At 42.8% G+C, this 19417-nt stretch overlaps 1 long non-coding RNA gene across 1 annotated transcript; it reads left to right on the top strand.

Annotated features, from left to right (window-relative positions):
• Positions 1–9923: 9923 nt before the first annotated feature.
• Positions 9924–10479, top strand: LOC149459614 (uncharacterized). Its single transcript, XR_016313241.1, has 2 exons — positions 9924–10096; positions 10202–10479. It is a non-coding gene; the product is annotated as an uncharacterized LOC149459614 (long non-coding RNA).
• Positions 10480–19417: the final 8938 nt, after the last annotated feature.

Below are 19417 nucleotides of genomic sequence, written 5' to 3'. Positions count from 1 at the left end.
AGTCCTGTAGTGTGATCAGTTCACCAAAATAATTCTCACTGTGAGACTCCCCTTCACACAATTTGTGCCACCTCTGTGCTGTCAGAACTCTCACCTTAAAGAAGATGTAATATAGCATGAATATCACAATCCATCCATCTTTCAGCAATATCCAAATCCTTATACGCCTCCATACTACTAGGGACTCCCCCCCTGGATTTCCTATTGACTCCAATCATATGTGGGGTGAGGTGCATTGAAGGCCAGCAGTTGTCCTTCTGAAGCTCCCTGCAGCTCCCAGATCTGCCTCCCATAATTGGGCATTCTTGATGAGTGCCTGTCACAGCTCCCTCAGCTCTATTAGCCCTAACAACACTGAAAAATATGACAGAGGGGGAGGGGAAGATTTAAACTAAACCAGAAAACAGCATCGTAAAGGACTCATCACACAGTTAGTAAGTGATGTCCCTTGTGATGATTACTTTGAAATTAAAATGAGGCTTTAAAGTTAATTTATTGCAAGTTAAAATATGTAAATACTAGAAATGTATACAACGAAAAAAATAGTTTAGTTTCAGAATCATTTGTTAAGTCAAGCATTTTGTTTTGTAATATTCGTTATGTTAGAATGATTCATTTTAGAATTTCTTTTGCATATTCTGATTTATTTTGTATATTTGTTGTTCCAAATCGATATGTTGCCATGGTTTAATTGCACATAACATGTAAACATTCACAGTGCAGGGAGGAAAAAGTATGTGAACCTTTGGACTTAATAACTGGTTGACCCTCCTTTGGCAGCAATAACCTCAACCAAACATTTCCTGGACCACTCCTCTTCACAAAACTGTTTCAGTGTAGCAATATTCTTGGGATGCCTGGTGTGAATTGCTCTCTTAAGGTCATGCCACAGCATTTCAATCGGGTTGAGGTCAGGACTCTGACTGGGCCACTCCAGAAGGCGTATTCTGTGCTATTGCAGCCATTGTTTTGTTGAATTACTTGTATGCTTTGGGTCATTGTCCTGTTGCATCACCCATCCTCTGCGGAGCTTCAGTTGGCAGACAGATGGTCATACGTTTTCCTGCAAAATGTCTTGATAAACTCTGGAATTAATTTTCCCATCAATGAAAACAATCTGTCCAGGCCCTGAGGCAGCAAAGCAGCCCCAAACCATGATGCTCCCTCCGCCATGTTTTACAGTGGGGATGAGGTTTTGATGTTGGTGTGCTGTGCCTTTTTTTTCTCCACACATAGTGTTGTGTATTCTTCCCAAACAACTCAATCTTGGTTTCATCTGTCCACAGTATATTTTGCCAGTAGTGCTGTGGAACATACAGGTGCTTTTTTGCAAACTTCAAACGTGCTGCAATATTCTTTTTGGACAGCAATGGCTTCCTCCGTGGTGTCCTCCCATGTACTCCATTCTTGTTTAAGGTTTTCCTTATTGTAGATGTGTCAACAAAAATGTTAGCATGTGCCAGAGATTTCTGTAGGTCTTTAGCTGACACTCTGGGATTCTTCTTTACCTCATGCAGCATTCTGCGCTGTGCTCTTGCAGTCATTTTTACAGGACGACCCCGCCTAGGGAGAGTAGCAACAGTGCTAAACTTTCTCCATTTGTAGACAGTCTGTCTTACCGTGGACACATGAACATCAAGGCTTTTGGAGATACTTTTGTAACCCTTTCCAGCTTCATGCAAGTCAACAATTCTTGATTGTAGGTCTTCTGAGAGCTCTTTTCTGCGAGGCATGGTTCACATCAGACAGTGCTTCTTAAAACCAGTAAACCCAAAACAGGTGTGTGTTTTTTAAGGGCAGGACAGCTGTCAGCAACACATCCAATATCATCACACTGATTGGAGTCAAGGTTTGCTCACTCCTGGCTCCAATTAGCTCTGGGAGAAGTCATTAAGCTAGGGCCTCACATACTTTTTCCCCCCTGCATTGTGAATGTTTACATGTTATGTGCAATTAAACCATGGCAACACCTAATGTTTGTGTAGTATTATGTTCAGCAGACTGTGTTCTTCTATTGTTGTGACTTAGATGACGTTCAGAGCACATTTTATGCCCAATTCATGCAAAACTCCACGTAATCCCAAGGGGTTCACATACTTTTTCTTGCAACTGTATATGTAGAAGCCTGGGAAGGGAGCTGGGAAGAAAGTGAGAGGAGAAGGCTGTGCGGAATGCCAGAGGACCAGACCAGGCCACAGAGTGAAAGAGTGGAGAAAAAGGGAGGAATAGCTGCCGCTGACATCACCAAAGAGTCCAGAGGACTACCCTGTCAGCCGGTGACCCGGAGTGCTGTAGTCATGAAAACACTCTGCAGAAGTGCTGGGGGCCTCCAACTACAGAGAGAACACCAGTGACTGGGATGAAGCCACAGACCGGGTGATAGAGCCCCATTCTCCAGCCACTTAAGTCGTCACTGACATTCTTTTGAATCAGCCATTCTCTATCTAGTTACTGACATTGCTCACACGTTGCACAAGTTGAGGCCCAGTTCACCTGGCCTATTAGCAAATAAATCTCCAGCATAATCCAGTCATCAGAGTCTACTGTAGTGTCTGTCCTCTGCGGGCCAAGCCACACCACTGCTTCTGCTGCAATTGGCCCACATTCATCAAGGGACACTTGATATTGTTGCCATTTGCTACTGCAGCCTAGAGAGGAATAAGCCCAGGGGCGGACTGACCATTTGGAAACTCGGGCACTGCCCGAGGGCCCGGGGTCAGTAGGGGGCCCCATGAGATGTCCCTGGTACCTTTTTCATAGGATTTATTGAGTATTGGACAAGGACACAGGGGCCCCATGATCCCCTATTGCCCGGGGGCCCCATGAGTTTTCAGTCCGCCCCTGAATAAGCCCTTACCAATAAATACTTCTGCTCTTTTCTCTGTATTAAAGAGGTGCAAGTTAAATACCACTTAAAGGAGTATTGCCTGTGCCTGCATAAATCCATTTGAGGGACTTCCACCTATTGCAAACAAGGAGATCTGATTCTTGTAGTGCACCAACTGGGCCCTAGCAAGCATGCAGAGGATCCACCATTACAGTTAAAGGAACATTAGCCTTCTTAATTTAAGAGCTCCTTACTTACCTCAGACTTGAACATTGTCATCAGCTTTTGAGGGTCCAAAGTGATCTAGCCTTACCCTTTAGTAGTTTACTTTGCTCACTAGGGCCAGAAACATCTCAGAGTTGAGGCCCTGGGTTAAAATCTGAATTGCAGGACATCCAGAACTGATTGAGATTTTTTGCTGTATGTGTTGACTTTTGCTTAAATTTAATAAGAGTGATAACTGTTATTATAAGCACATCTATCATTTTGTGCTGCTTTACTGTGCTCACATTCAACTCAAACATAAACAAAATATCAGTTCACTCTAACTTGTGTGTGAGTCTATTTTCTGGTAATATTGAGTTTTACCCTGGCCAGAAGTGTATGGTGGTATCAGCAGGGGAATTGGCTTTCAGAGTGGGGTCAAGAGTGTCAGGGAGCCCGTAAATAACTCAGCGACTCCTAAGGGGGTAGTGCTACATTCGCTACTGTTGTGATTCAGATACATCCAAATCTCAGTAAAACAAAAATTTTGTCCGAAGTTTGATTTGTGATGAAATGAATCGCACATATCTAGTAAATATTTGATTGTCCACAACCTGGCCACAGTAACACTTTAGGCAGCAGGTACAATATTCAAGCTGTGTGTCATAAAATCTGGGTGCTAGTGAGCACTGGCAAGATTCTAAATTGACTGTACATTTTTGCAGAGATTTTGCAGTGAGACAAGTAGTATCCGTTGGCACAATAGCCTAAAATGACCCTGCCTTTTCTTTGTTTGCTCCTTGCATCTTTCCTGACAGCAAAGGAAGCTCTGAGAGCAGCAGAAAGGCAATGGGCCATATGCTGCCTTTGTATCAGAAAACATCATATGCAGTTTCCAGTATGAAATATGAAGGCTGTTAAGGTTACTACCATATGACATAATCTGACCCTGCACAATGTAATTGAGATCCATTTTTCTGTGAGTCAGTAAGGCTCTGATATGACAAATCACAAGACAAATTCCCACTAATCACTAAAATGTCAAGCAGGGCCAGTTCTTAAAATGTCAAAACTAGACCAGTTACCGAGTAGACATTGTGCCAATTAAATATAAAATCACTGTAGCCTAGAATGAGACAGCAGATTAGATCTGCTTGACTGACCTACTTTTTTCTTTCCGCTCACCTGTTTCAAAACTTTAAACTCTTTGTACTCTTATATATTCAGCACAGACATATAATTAACACAAACATTTCTGCAGCTCCCACTGTGCCAACATCCTATGCTATGAATGGATTAAAGTAGTAGAATTACTTATCATGACATAGCTTCACAGCTTGCTGACCTACCTTAAAACCCTATTCACTTTGAAGCCATGATATACCCTAGTTAGATATGTGATGAATATAATTTACCTCCCAGATGCCCCATAAATAGCTGTGCATTTTTCAGGAAATAAATTAGTCTGTGGCCAATACTCTGCTGATTTTCACTGCCCACTGTATAAAGAACTAGGGCTGTTCTCGCTTTGAAGCAGGCAAGAGTTTTGTCTCAAGCAAAACCCTCTAGAACAGGGGTGGGCAATTCATTTTCCCAAGGGGCCACATGGGAAACTGGGACTGTTGTGGGTGTTCGAACTTAATTCTGCTCAGTATTAATTTTGGACCTGGGAAGGCCCATAAGTGTGTAAACATAACTGTCAAATGCCCTCTGAAAAACACTGACTAGAAGGAGAAAGCCTGAGATCAGTACAGTGGTAATTTCTGCAGCTCCTGATATTGAGTGAAAAACAGGTGAACTGCTCATAGGGTTTGCAGTGTGCTGGTGCAGGGGCGTATCTACCCCGAGGCAAACAAGGTGTTTGCCTAGGGCGGCAATTTTTAGGGGGGCAGCAACGTTAACCCCATCCCCGGAAGAAGGGACCTTTTGAGCAGCGGCGGACAGCAGGAAGATCAATGTGGTGGGGCATGGGGGAGGGCAGTTGCAGAGCGACGGTCGTGTACCTCTCCCTCCAGCACCTGATGAGCCAGGACCAGGGGACAGCCTGGAGAAGGGAAAGGAGAAGTGTCGGAGATGAAAGAGCCCGTAGGAGGTGAGCTGTGTTGTCTTCTGTGGACTCTCCCTCCTGTCATCCATCCAGTAAATTGCACACTGACAGATCGTATGGGACTGCACACACCTCCCCCCCCCTTCCTGCTGCCTGGAGATCAGCAACCCATGGAGGGGGGGTGTGGTCCCATACGATCTGAGGGAGAGAGAGACAGAGAGGGGGGGAGAGAGAGGGAAGAGAGAGAGAGAATGAAGAGAGAGAATGAAGAGAGAGAGAGGGGGAAGAGAGAGAGTGGGGAGAGAGGGGGGAAGGGAGAGAGAGGGGGAAGGGAGAGAGAGGGGGGAAGAAAGAGAGGGGGAGAGAGAGAGGGAAGAGAGAGAGGGGGGAAGAGAGAGAGAGGTAAGAGAGAGAAAGAGCGAAGAGACTACAATCTTGTCATCACTGCCAGACTGGCTGACCTTCCTTCTCCTGGCCATCACCCCCCCCCCCCCCCCAATATGGACCACCCTGCGAATAAAGACACTCAGCCAGCACTCTCCTTTAGCTCTCATTTACTGTGCAAAAACTTGATAAATAACAATCCATATGGTTCAATAGTACATAGCTGACACTAGTCCAGAATCCTTGCCCACTCCCCTTCCCCGCTTTACTATTTATACTACTGCGTAAACAACGCAGAGTGACAGGCTGGTTGCCTAAACCCCCCCTGCGAAAATACCTATAATAGGGCAATTAACAGCTATCTACAGAAATATGGGAATAGACTTGTAGGAAAGTGATGTGATATAATACAACCTCCCACGAGGGAATATCATCCCTGTAGAGATAATACAAAACGATGTATATTGAAAGGGGACTTTAAAAATATCCCCAGTGCGTAAAACTAGCAATAGTAACCATCTTTAAAAATAAAAAATATTTGTACACTTTTATTTTTGTATACATTAAAAGTATATAACAGACACAATTTCTAAAAGCATTGCAAAGGAACATCAATAAGTTTTGTGAACAGTGGTGACCATAATTTTCAGGTCGGCACGTTTCATGGGAAACCCACTTTTTCAGGACCTAGAATCACCAGCAATAGGTAGGTCACTATAATAATGTCAAATAAATGCTCATATTAAAAAAAAAGATAACCTATAAATACTGTATATGCAAGATATTAAAATTCAGTGTGTGTGTGTGTGTGTGTGTGTAAGGGGGGGGGGGCTAACAATCTCAGTAAGTCTCTGCTGGCTCGTGGAGAGACCACAAATCTAGGGGGGGCACTTGGTGCAAATACACCGCCCAAATAAGTTAAAGGAGCACTTGGAAAACAAGTCTCAATGGAGAAAAATATCATGCCGGATATCTATACTGATATGGACTGGGTAAAGTGTTAGGAACATAAGGATGCCCCATCGTTTGATGGAAATGAAAATGACCAAACTACAGAGGACTGAATTTAAAGACACCCCCCCGAAAACCAAAGTGAAAAAATGATGCAGCAGGCTAGTCCATTTTGATGAAATTTCATTGGAGCAACTCAAAATGGTACTCAGTATTTTGTATGGCCCCAACATGTTTGTATGCATGCCTGACAAAAGTCGGGGCATGCTCCTCATGAGACAATGGCTGGTGTCCTGGGGTATTTCCTCCCAGATTTGGACTAGGGCATCAATGAGATCCTGGACAGTTTGAGGCACAACCTGGCGGCGTCCGATGGACCAAAACATTATATTCCAGAGGTGTTCTATTGGTCTTTGGTCAGGTGAGCGTGGGGGCCATTCAATGGTATCATTTCCTTCATTCTCCAGGAACTGCCTGCATACTCTCGCCACATGAGGCCAGGCATTATCATGCACCAGGAGGAACCCAGGACCCACGGCACCAGTGTAGGGTCTGACAATGGATCCAAGGATTTCATCCTGATGCCTAATGGCAGTCAAGGTGCCATTGTCTAGCCTGTAGAGATCTTTCTGCTGAATATTTCGGCTCGTCGGGGTGATTTTGATAAAGTCCTCCTACAAAAAGAAAAATTCTGGATTTATACCCTAGGGGCACTTGTCCCATCTGGACTAAACACAGAACTTAACTTTGGGGTGTTTTTGAAATAAATTCCCTTGAACTCTCTATATACCCTGAGCTATAATCTACATTGCGATACCTTATATATGAACTAAATATGGGCCTCTGTGGACAAAATATGAACCTAATTGTTCAATTCTTTCTACTCTTATTAGGTGGTGAGCATATAGAACAATAGGACTGTTTTTGAAATCTTGGTAGCTGGACTTGGTTTTGATGTTTCCCTATGTGAAAGTGAAATATGCTAATAATAATCTCCTGTTTATCATTCTCTTGGAAGATGATTTGATCCATAGTAATTGGGCTCCTCTTCCACATCCAGCAATCATTTTAAAATTCAAGATATATGTTTTAATTCACTTTTGGATATTCCCAATGTAGTGATATTCTTTCAACACAAGATGGCGAGGTGGAGACTTTTTGGTATGCAATTAGTGCACCATATAAGGCAAAGGACTGAAGTCCCCTCCCAGTTCTGACGAAGTCTGCGGTGATTGGCGGACGAAACGCGTCAACGTATTGACGTCACTACGCTCGGCGTCTTCACAGGGTGCGGCGCCCACAAGGCGGGAAGGAACGGCGGTGTCACAGCTCCCTGTTAGGTAGGCCCAAGACCTTTTGAGAACTACCAGTGGGCTATTATCACAGCGGTTCGCAAACGGCAATCCCTCAGGGAAACATATCTTCCACCGGTGGCAAGTTATTTAAAAGCTTACGGCTGTTGAGATTTACAGAGCCTACATGGTGTTCATAGGGCATGTTGTATGGGCCTAATTTACCCTGTATACTCGGGGAATTTTTTGGAAATCCTCTCAGGAGGAGAATCTACATATATATACAGTTGCAAGAAAAAGTATGTGAACCCCTTGGGATTACGTGGAGTTTTGCATGAATTGGGCATAAAATGTGCTCTGAACGTCATCTAAGTCACAACAATAGAAGAACACAGTCTGCTGAACATAATACTACACAAACATTAGATGTTGCCATGGTATAATTGCACATAACATGTAAACATTCACAGTGCAGGGAGGAAAAAGTATGTGAACCTTTGGACTTAATAACTGGTTGACCCCCCTTTGGCAGCAATAACCTCAACCAAACGTTTCCTGTAGTTGCAGATCAGACCTGCACAACGATCTGGAGTCATTTTGGACCACTCCTCTTCACAAAACTGTTTCAGTGTAGCAATATTCTTGGGATGTCTGGTGTGAATCGCTCTCTTCAGGTCATGCCACAGCATTTCAATCGGGTTGAGGTCAGGACTCTGACTGGGCCACTCCAGAAGGCGTATTCTGTGATGTTGCAGCCATTGTTTTGTTGAATTACTTGTATGCTTTGGGTCATTGTCCTGTTGCATCACCCATCCTCTGCGGAGCTTCAGTTGGCGGACAGATGGTCGTACGTTTTCCTGCAAAATGTCTTGATAAACTCTGGAATTCATTTTCCCATCAATGACAACAATCCGTCCAGGCCCTGAGGCAGCAAAGCAGCCCCAAACCATGATGCTCCCTCCGCCATGTTTCACAGTGGGGATGAGGTTTTGATGTTGCTGTGCTGGGCCTTTTTTTCTCTACACATAGTGTTGTGTGTTCTTCCCAAACAACTCAATCTTGGTTTCATCTGTCCACAGTATATTTTGCCAGTAGTGCTGTGGAACATCCAGGTGCTCTTTTGCAAACTTCAAACGTGCTGCAATATTCTTTTTGGACAGCAATGGCTTCCTCCGTGGTGTCCTCCCATGTACTCCATTCTTGTTTAATGTTTTCCTTATTGTAGATGTGTCAACAAAAATGTTAGCATGTGCCAGAGATTTCTGTAGGTCTTTAGCCGACACTCTGGGATTCTTCTTTACCTCATGCAGCATTCTGCGCTGTGCTCTTGCAGTCATTTTTACAGGACAACCACGCCTAGGGAGAGTAGCAACAGTGCTAAACTTTCTCCATTTGTAGACAGTCTGTCTTACCGTGGACACATGAACATCAAGGCTTTTGGAGATACTTTTGTAACCCTTTCCAGCTTCATGCAAGTCAACAATTCTTGATCGTAGGTCTTCTGAGAGCTCTTTTCTGCGAGGCATGGTTCACATCAGACAGTGCTTCTTGAAACCAGTAAACCCAAAACAGGTGTGTGTTTTTTAAGGGCAGGACAGCTGTCAGCAACACATCCAGTATCATCACACTGATTGGAGTCAAGGTTGGCTCACTCCTGGCTCCAATTAGCTCTGGGAGAAGTCATTAAGCTAGGGCCTCACATACTTTTTCCTCCCTGCACTGCGAATGTTTACATGTTATGTGCAATTAAACCATGGCAACATCTAATGTTTGTGTAGTATTATGTTCAGCAGACTGTGTTCTTCTATTGTTGTGACTTAGATGACGTTCAGAGCACATTTTATGCCCAATTCATGCAAAACTCCACGTAATCCCAAGGGGTTCACATACTTTTTCTTGCAACTGTATATATATATATATATATACGCTATCCTATTCAGGTATTCTTTTGCTGTGACATAGCCACATCCTTATAAAACCGCAAATAACCTTCTCAAATTGAGCAATTTTTGGAAACCCTTTACTGGGTATATTAAATTCAGGTATCTACGGCCTGCTATATGCTATATACACACTATATGTGTTTGAAATCCACGCATCGTGTATACCTGGTCCCTCACCCCCATATGCATTTTTGGAAAAGCATCAAGGACCTGATCTTAGTTCAAGTCGACAGGAGTCTTCTTGATCCTCATTGATGGTCATATATCCACATCTCTATGTGTGTTTTGTTTTCGGGGTTACCTGATGCCCATGATCTACACATTTATTATCTTTTTCTATGTATATCCTCAGAATCATTTGGTACTGTGGACCTTGTTCCATTTGGGGTGGCTATCCAGGAAGTCCCTACATTTGAGAGGCGGGTATGATAGTCTCACCTTTGAGAAGGTAACAGTAGTATCCATTGACTATTGTGGAGGGAGGCCTGGTAAATTTTGGATGTGATTTGGTTTCCATATTGCTAGATACATACCATGTATTTTTGTGTTCCAGCTTGTACATTCCAGGAGGTCCCTGACATATACTGGGAACACACCCACTGAATATACGGTTCACACAAATATTAAGCAGGAAACCTACGGAAATCCAGGATAACTATTCCATCATTACACTACTCTGCCTTATATGGTGCTCTGTTGGCTAAGATGACCCTAAATTGAAGACGCTAAGTGTTTTTAAACATGATTTTATTTTTCATATGTACACCGTGCTCATGTTTAACCTCCCCATGATCTATGTGATCAAATAAAGTATTGTTAAATTCATTTGAATTCATACTACTCCGCGTGGATCTTTTAGAAACCTTCTTTTTCAGATAGGCGTGTTCTTGTCACACTATCATATTGTTTAGTAGTCTAGCCTGTAGAGGTCTGTGCGTCCCTCCATGGATATGCCTCTCCAGACCATCACTGACCCACCTCCAAAACAGTCATGTTGAATGATGTTACAAGCAGCATAATATTCTCCACAGCTTCTCCAGACCCTTTCACGTCTGTCACATGTGCTTAGGGTGAACCTGCTCTCATCTGTGAAAAGCATAGGGTGCCAGTGGCAGACCTGCCAATTCTGGTGTTCAATGACAAATGGCAGTGAGCACAGGGCCCACTAGAGGACGTCGGGCCCTCAGACCACCCTCATGAAGTCTGTTTCTAATTGTTTGGTTAGAGACATTTACACCAGTGACATGCTGGCGGTCATTTTGTAGGGCTCTAGCAGTGCTCATCCTGTTCCTCTTTGCACAAAGGAGCAGATACAGGGCCTGCTGATGGGTTAAGGACCTTCTACCACCCTGTCCAGCTCTCCTGGAGTAACTACCAGTCTCTTGGAATCTCATCCATACTGTTGAGACTGTGCTGGGAGATACAGCAAACCTTCTGGAGGAGTTGGACTGCCTGTGCAACCTCTGTAGGTTCCAGGTATCGCTTCATGCTAACAGTAGTGACACTGACCCTAACCAAATGCAAAACTAGTGAAAAACAGTCAGAAAAGATGAGTAGCGGAAAAAATGTCAGTGTCCTCCTCCTGTAAAACTATTCCTGTTTTGTGGATTGTTTCATTGTTGCCCATCTAGTGCACCTGTTGTTAATTTCATTAACACCAAAGCAGCTGAAACTGATTAACAATCCCCTCTGCTACTTAACTGACCAGATCAATATCTCAGGAGTTTAATTGACTTGATGCTATACTCTGATTAAAAAGTGTTCCTTTAATTTTTTTGAGCCGTGTATATAGCACTGGAAGCAAAAGAAATTCTCAGATGAACCCATTGAGTAGGACAACAGCTATCCTCACAAATCTTCACTGCTAGGGCTAAATCCTCTTGCCATAGAATTAAGACAGGACTTAACATTAACTGTGTCATGTAGACAAGACATCTAAGGATTAGGACCCCCAAAGTAGATTACATAGGTTCTCAAAAAGATGTATAAAGGTACCAAATGTAGGTGTTACAGACTATGAGGAGAAAACCAGGCAAATAGCCTCTATTAAAATGCATTCAGATTGTCAAATATAATTATGAAGTTATCAACGATTAGGATTATCAAGTCTGCTCACCAAATATGCAGCTTCTTCTGGATTGCTTCAAGATGGTGTTCAAACACACTAGCGCATGTGGGTTATATATATATATATATATATATATATATATATATATATATATATATACCGTATTTTCCGGCATATAAGACGACTTTTTACCCCTTGAAAATTTTCTCAAAAGTCGGGGGTCGTCTTATACGCCGGTATACAGCATGCTGACACTTTTTAGGGGGGTGGCGCAGTGCCGCTGCCGCCCCCCCCTTCCAACGGAAGGGACACTGAATACAGGGGTGGGCAGGGGCTGCTGTTTCTTACCTGGCTCCGGTCCCACGACGATCCGGTCCAGGAAGTGCGGCTGCTCCTTGATTCAGTTCGGCCACTGGATGTTCGCGCGGCTGCTCGGCTCCGCCTCCTCACCGGTGATTGGCCGCCAGAACTGTAGTTCAGGAAAGGCACACAGGCGGCCAATCACCAGCGAAGAGGCAAAGCCGAGCGGCCCCGTGAAAATCGAGTGAAGGAGCGGCCGGTAAGTGTGCCGTACAGAGGTGCTGCTGCAACCACATATGCTGGCTGCAGCAGCACCATACTGCAACAGGGGTCAGCAAGTGTCATTGGTGTCAGTGGGAGGAATAGTGCCCCATCATTGGTGTCACTGATACCAATGATGGGGCATTATTCCTCCCACTGACACCAACGATGGGGCACTTTTCCTCCCCCCCACTGACACCAACGATGGGGCACTATTCCTCCCCCCCACTGACACCAATGATGGGGCACTATTCCACCCCCCACTGACACCAATGATGGGATACTGTTATTCCCACTGACACCAATGTTGGGACACTATTCCTCCCACTGACACCAATGATGGGGCACGATTCTTCCCACTGACACCAAAGATGGGGCACTATTCCCCCCACTGATACTAATGATGGGGTACTATTCCTGCCACTGATATCAATGATGGGACATGATTCCTCCCACTGACACCAATGATGGGACACGATTCCTCCCACTGACACCAATGATGGGGTGCTATTCCTCCCACTGACACCAATGATGGGGCATGATTCGTCGCTCTGACACCAATGATGGGGCACTATTCCTCCCACTAATACCAATGATGGGGCACTATTCCTCCTATTGATACCAATGATGGGGCACTATTCCTCCTATTGATACCAATGATGGGGCACTATTCCTCCTATTGATACCAATGATGGGGCACTATTCCTCCTTTTGATACCAATGATGGGGCACTATTCCTCCCACTGATACCAATGATGGGACACTATTCCTCCCACTGATACCAATGATTGGGCACTATTCCTCCCACTAATACCAACGATGGGACACTATTCCTTCCACTGACACCAATGATGGGGTACGATTCTTCCCGCTGGTGTGCATTGGAAGAGGTGTAGTCTTATACGGCGAGTATAGCCCAAACACTACATTTTAACAGGAAAAGTAGGGGGTCGTCTTATACGCCCAGTCGTCTTATACGCTGGAAAATACGGTATATATCTTCCCAAAAAAATTGGTAACACCCAAAGGCCATCCACATCTTCCATGAGCCTTCACCAATGGGATAGCATATGCCTGGCTGAAGTTGAAGGGCTTCTCCTCCCCTCCCTGATGTTACAGCCATGAGGACCATGGAGGCACTGCCTCCTCCTCCTCCCTCCATCTCTGCCAAATGGTAAATGCAGATCGGAAATGTTATGTCCCACATGGATACAAATACCGGAAGGGACGGGGGATACCCCAGTGTCACTTCTGGTCTACTTACAGATGCATTCCAAGCCAGAACGCAAACCTGAGATTGATGACCAGTTTCAGAAATATCAATGGGAGGAGAGAGAGAGAGAAGGAGGACAACCACCTCCACCCCTTCAAACTGTGCCTGGCACAAAGCACAGAGCAAGTGGCCCATGGGTAAACCCACTCCCAGACACCATCCCACCGCTCTCTGCACGCAAAGGACATTATTGGTGTTATGGTATAGAAGATTTTGTATATACATTTTTGTGCATTTATTTGACATTATTATAGTGACACAAATACTGCTACAGGGTGGCAGGGCTGCGCAAATCACACATCACTGTCGTTCACCGGGTCCCGGCCGGAGATTCCCTGCAGACACCCGCCAATCACAGAAGAACATGGACAGTGGAGAGATCTGTATGTTAACAAAACAGATCTTTCCCCTGTCAGCACCAGCATGCTGCTTTGTATTGCTCTGCATAGCAGAACAATACAAAGCAGCATGTTTACATATTAAAACAGCACACAGCAGACATAGTAAAACAGCACACTGTTAACCCTTTGATCGCCCCAGATGTTAACCCCTTCCTGCCCAGTGTCATTAGTACAGTGTCAGTGCTTTTTATTAGCACTGATCAATGCAATAGTGTCACTGGGGATGTCAGTGGCAGTCATTGTTAGTTAGTGTTAGAATGCCAGCCGCAGTCCCACAATCCCACAGTCCCACAGTCACGCAGTCACGCTTTAAGTTGCTGATCGCCACCATTGTTAGTATAAAAAGAAAAAAAAATTCCAATAGATGCTATAACTTTCACATAAACTGATTAATTTACTTGTATTGGTATTTTTTTTAGCAAAGACAAGTAGCAGAATACATTTTGGCCTATATTTATGACAAAATTAGATTTTTAAAATGTTTTTACTGGATATGCATTATAGCAAAAAGTAAAAAATAGGTTTTTTTTTTCAAAATTGTCGGCCTTTTTTTGCTTATAGCGCAAAAAATAAAAAACCCAGAGGTGATCAAATACCACCAAAATAAAGCTCTATTTGTGGGGAAAAGGACATTAATTTCATTTGTGTGCAGCACTGCATGACCGCGCAATTGTCAGTTAAAGTAACACAGCGCCATATCGTGAAAAATAGCCTGGTGAGGAAAAGGGGTAAATCCTCTGGAAAGCAAGTGGTTAAACATGGTTACTATTGCTTGTTTTACCCACTAGAGACACTAGAGATATATTTCAAGTCCCCTTTCAATACACATAGTTTTCTATAGAAATATAAGGGCACCTAATGGCAAAAATAAATATTACACTTAAACCAACATTTGGGAACAACCGTTTCATCAGAACCTCTAATGCCTTATATCAATTTTTACCAAGGAGAAGTTTACTCTAAAAAATAAACAAAATATACAAGACAGTACATGTAAAGATTGACCCGTGTGTATTCACATTTTTGGCAAATGACAGATTTCCGTTCCTTCACGTTCTTTTCCTATGACTTGAAACTCTGTAGTAGTACCAAGTACCACTCTTTCCCATCATATGCTGTATTGAGGGTTACTTAGCTGGGGAATTAAATTCTGCGCTGCAGACATGACCGGTATAGCACCTATAGGTCCAGCATTGTGGTCAGGTGGTATGCGACACTAATGGCAGTCTTAGACAAGCCATACCGGGGCAGACTGACAACTCATGGGGCCCCTGGGCAATAGGGGATCATAGGGCCCCTGTGTCCCTGCCAAACTCAAAAAAGCCTATGAAAAAGGTACCAGGGGCATCTCATGGGGCCCCCTACTGACCCCAGGCCCTCGGGCAGTGCCCGAGTTTCCAAATGGTCAGTCTGCCCCTGAGCCATACTACAGAAAACTGACTACGCACCAGTCAGAATATGCACTTTAGTGCTGACAATTATTCACCCAATCATAATCTGACGAGGCTGGGAGCAATAAAAAGTACTTTTATGAATTAGGAATACATACTTGAATAGAATAATTTTTTAACCAGAATTTTGTGTCACTTTAATTCCAGACCATTTTGAGCATGCAATATATAAACACTTCCAGGCAGTGCTGAAGTTTGTCTACTCCCTCCTGCCCCCACCCAGTTGCCTATTGACCCATCAACATGATAGGCTGCCTAATTTGCCAACAGAAACATGGGAGGCAGGGCATGTCACTTTTTTAAACTTTTTGGCTGATCAGAGCTGCTCAGCATTTGTGTACAGAGGGGGCAATGAAAGCTGATGCCTACACTTTATATCCACTAGTAGCTTTATTTTTAAAGTGACAGTGTCAATTTAATAATATTAAAGTGCTGATAAACCCAAAACAGTAAAATCAGTCTGTATATGCAGTAAAGCATGCTTGTTATACTCACTGTGGAAAGGGGTTAATCCTCTATATTGTGTAAAAAGTCAGTTTGATCCTGTCTTTTCTGCTCCTCCTCTTCTTCAAATGTGCACATCTTATCTCCTAATAAGACAGATTGAACCCTTAGCCATTCTGCACATGCTCAGTTTAGTGTGTATTGTTAAAGAGGTTATTTTTTCTTGGGAGAGTGCATGTGATCAGCACAGGGCCAATCAGCACTCTCTAGACAGAGGTCAGGGGTTCTTTATCCTCCTAGAGAAGAAAGAAAACTCCTCCTACGAGCTTTAGCTAGTGCTTGGCTGAACATTGATAGAAGCCACAAGACTGCTCTAACTTCTGATGAGAAAAGGTATTTAGCAGTTTATATTTACTAAAATAATTGCATTTCCATGTTCTGTGTACTGTGAGAGACCAGATATAGAGAATGCAGGGTCCTGGGTTTAGTAACACTTTAAATCAGGCTTTTTGTCTTAAAAATTCATGCAAATTGCAGGCAATATAAGGAAATTTCATTGTTGACTTACTTCTAAAGTGACTAAGATAAAAACACATCTGCAGATCATCAAATGTTTATTTACATAGTTGCAGAATTAGTGTGGCTGAAAAAAGACAAAAGTCCATCCAGTTCAACCATTAAAAAAAAAAAGTTATATCCCTATACCTACAGTTGATCCAGAGGAAGGCAAAAAACCCCAGCAAAGCATCATGAAATTTGCTCCTGCAGGGAAAAAATTCCTTCCTAAACCCCCAAGAGGCAATCGGATATTCCCTGGAATAACTTTACCTATGAATGTTAGTATCCAGTTATATTCTGTGTATCTAAGAAACAATCCAGGCCTTTTTTAAAGCAATCCACTGAGCTGTCCAGAACCAAGTCTTGGAGTCTATTCCACATTTTCACAGCTCTCACTGTGAAGAAACCTTTCCATGTTTGGAGATTACATTTCTTTTCCTGCAGACGTAAAGAGTGCCCCCTTGTCCTCTGTGATGACCTCAGGGTGAATAGCTCTACACCGAGTTCACTATGTGAACCACTGATGTATTTATACATGTTGATCATATCCCCCCTTAATCTCCTCTTCTCAAGAGAGAATAAATTCAGTTCCTCTAATCTTTCCTCATAGCTGATCTCCTCCTTGCCTCTTATCAGTTTGGTTGCTCTTCTCTGTACTTTCTCCAGTTCCCCAATGTTATTTTTGTGAATTGGTGCCCAAAACTGAACTGCATATTCCAGAAGAGTTCTTACTAATGATTTGTACAGGGGTAATATGATATCTCTCTCTCTGGAGTCTATACCTCTTTTAATACAAGAGAGGATTTTGCTCGCTTTAGAAACTGCAGCTTGGCATTGCATGCCATTATTAAGCTTGTGATCTACCAGAACTCCCAGATCCTTCTCCACCATTGATTACCCCAAGTGTACCCCCCCCCCCCCCTAGTATGTATGATGCATGCATATTCTTAGCTCCCAAGTGTATAACCTTACATTTATCAACATTAAACCTCATTTGCCACATAGTTGCCCAATTAAACAGTGAATTGAGGTTGTTTTGTAAGTCGAAGACATCCTGTAAGGACGTTATTCCACTGCACAGCTTGGTGTCATCTGCAAAGACTGAAATGGTATTTTTAATCCCAGACCCTATATTGTTTATAAATATATTAAAAAGTAAGGGTCCCAACACTGAACCTTGGGGTACACCACTGACAACCCTAGACCATTCAGAGTATGAATCATTAACCATGAGATTAGCATCACAGCCAGGCAACAAACATTTTCAAAAAAAGGTCAGCAACATCAGCTGATGGATTTCTCTTAGCACTGATTTTCCCTAAGCAAGTTGATGGTAAGGTTGAACTTTTGGTACACTTTACATAGTTTATTTGGGCTAGTGATGTATGCTATCAATGAATACAAATCTTCCTCTGATTAAGTCAGAGAGGAGGGCTGATGATGTCATAACCTCTGATGCAGCCAATAAGAGGAAGCTTGGTATTCATTGATCAAATACATTGCTTTCTATGAGTGGCTGAGTGCCGCACAGACAGAATCTATTGTGTTCCAGGTCTGAGACAGTTAGGTCTCGGCTTTCCCCCAAAACACAGTGCTGTATATGCTGTATGTAGCCTCAGTTACATACAATTTATACAGCACATCCAGCGGGACATAGTTCATTTAGGCCAGCTTGGCCCAAACAAACTATGTAAATTGTACCAAAAGATGCAGTTCAGCTTAAAATAACATAGACAAATTTAAAATGTTAAATGACGGCTTTATAGTATTACATTTTTTAAGGTAAATTAATGATGTCAACCATATCATGTCACCTATAAATATTATTGAGCCAATTTGCAAAATGTGTCGTTTGTACAGCAGTCTGTGTTTACAGAATCAAATTTAGGGGGTAGTAAAGAAAAAGAAATGCCTTCTCCTCCTGAATCGGAATTACTTCTCTAGAAAAAAAAATCCAATTTATATTATTTATTTGCCTTTATTTCCATATGTCATTCCTGTGAAAAGATTATTTCATAAAAACTGGCCTTGCTGTGTATTTACAACTATGATAGGGACATTAGACTGTGAGCTTGTACAGGAGTAGGAACTGATGTGAATAATTCAGTGTTCTCTGTAGAGCACTGTGGAAGAAGTATAAAAATGAGTACAATAAAATAGAGTAAATAATATACGGTTCACTATCAGTAGTCAGTCCTATTATCACAGCATGTTGTAATAAATGTGGTAATAATTGGGAGGTGCAGATTCCAATGTGGCCAGCAGATGTCACTAATGCATTGCTTTTTGTTGGCATTCAGCAGTGGTATCAGAAAATCATTCTGCATTTCACTGCCAATTTCGAGTCCTGATACAGATATAAATAGGAAACGAGAAGCCTACAGTGGTGAATCAACATTTTAAATAGATGGACAAGTTTACAAATCACGATCATAATAAATTATATATTAAAGTGTTACTAAACCTGCAACAGTAAAATCAGTCTGTATATGCAGTAAAGCATGCTTGTTATAATCACTGTGGAACCTAAGGGGTTAATCATCTGTATTGTGTAAAAAAGCTGTTTGATCCTGACTTCTCTACCCCTCCTCTTGTTCAGATTTCCATGCTGATAAGACAGACTGAACCCGTAGCCATTCTGCACATGCTCAGTTTAGTGTGTACTGCTAGAGAAGTTTTTTTTCTTGGGAGAGTGCATGTGATCAGCACAGGGCCAATCAGCACCGTCCAGACAGAGGTCAGGGATCCTGCATCCTCCTAGAGCACAAAGAAAACTCCTCCTACAAACTTTAACCAGTGCTCTGCTGAAGTCACAAGACTGCTCTAACTGCTTGTGAGAAAAGGTTTAACAGTTTATATTTACTAAAAATTATTGCATTTCCATGTCCTGTGTACTGTGGGAAACCAGATATAGTGAATGCAGGGTCATGGGTTTAGTAACACTTTAATATGACATACATACTACTTGTGTTATCATGTTATAATTTAGATCCTTTTCCACCATTGATTCCCC

Source organism: Staurois parvus, unplaced genomic scaffold, assembly GCF_062004578.1.
Source record: "Staurois parvus isolate SC_StPar_1 unplaced genomic scaffold, SC_StPar_1.0 ptg000251l, whole genome shotgun sequence".
Lineage (NCBI taxonomy): Eukaryota > Metazoa > Chordata > Amphibia > Anura > Ranidae > Staurois > Staurois parvus.
This window is presented reverse-complemented; position numbering and strand designations above follow the sequence as displayed.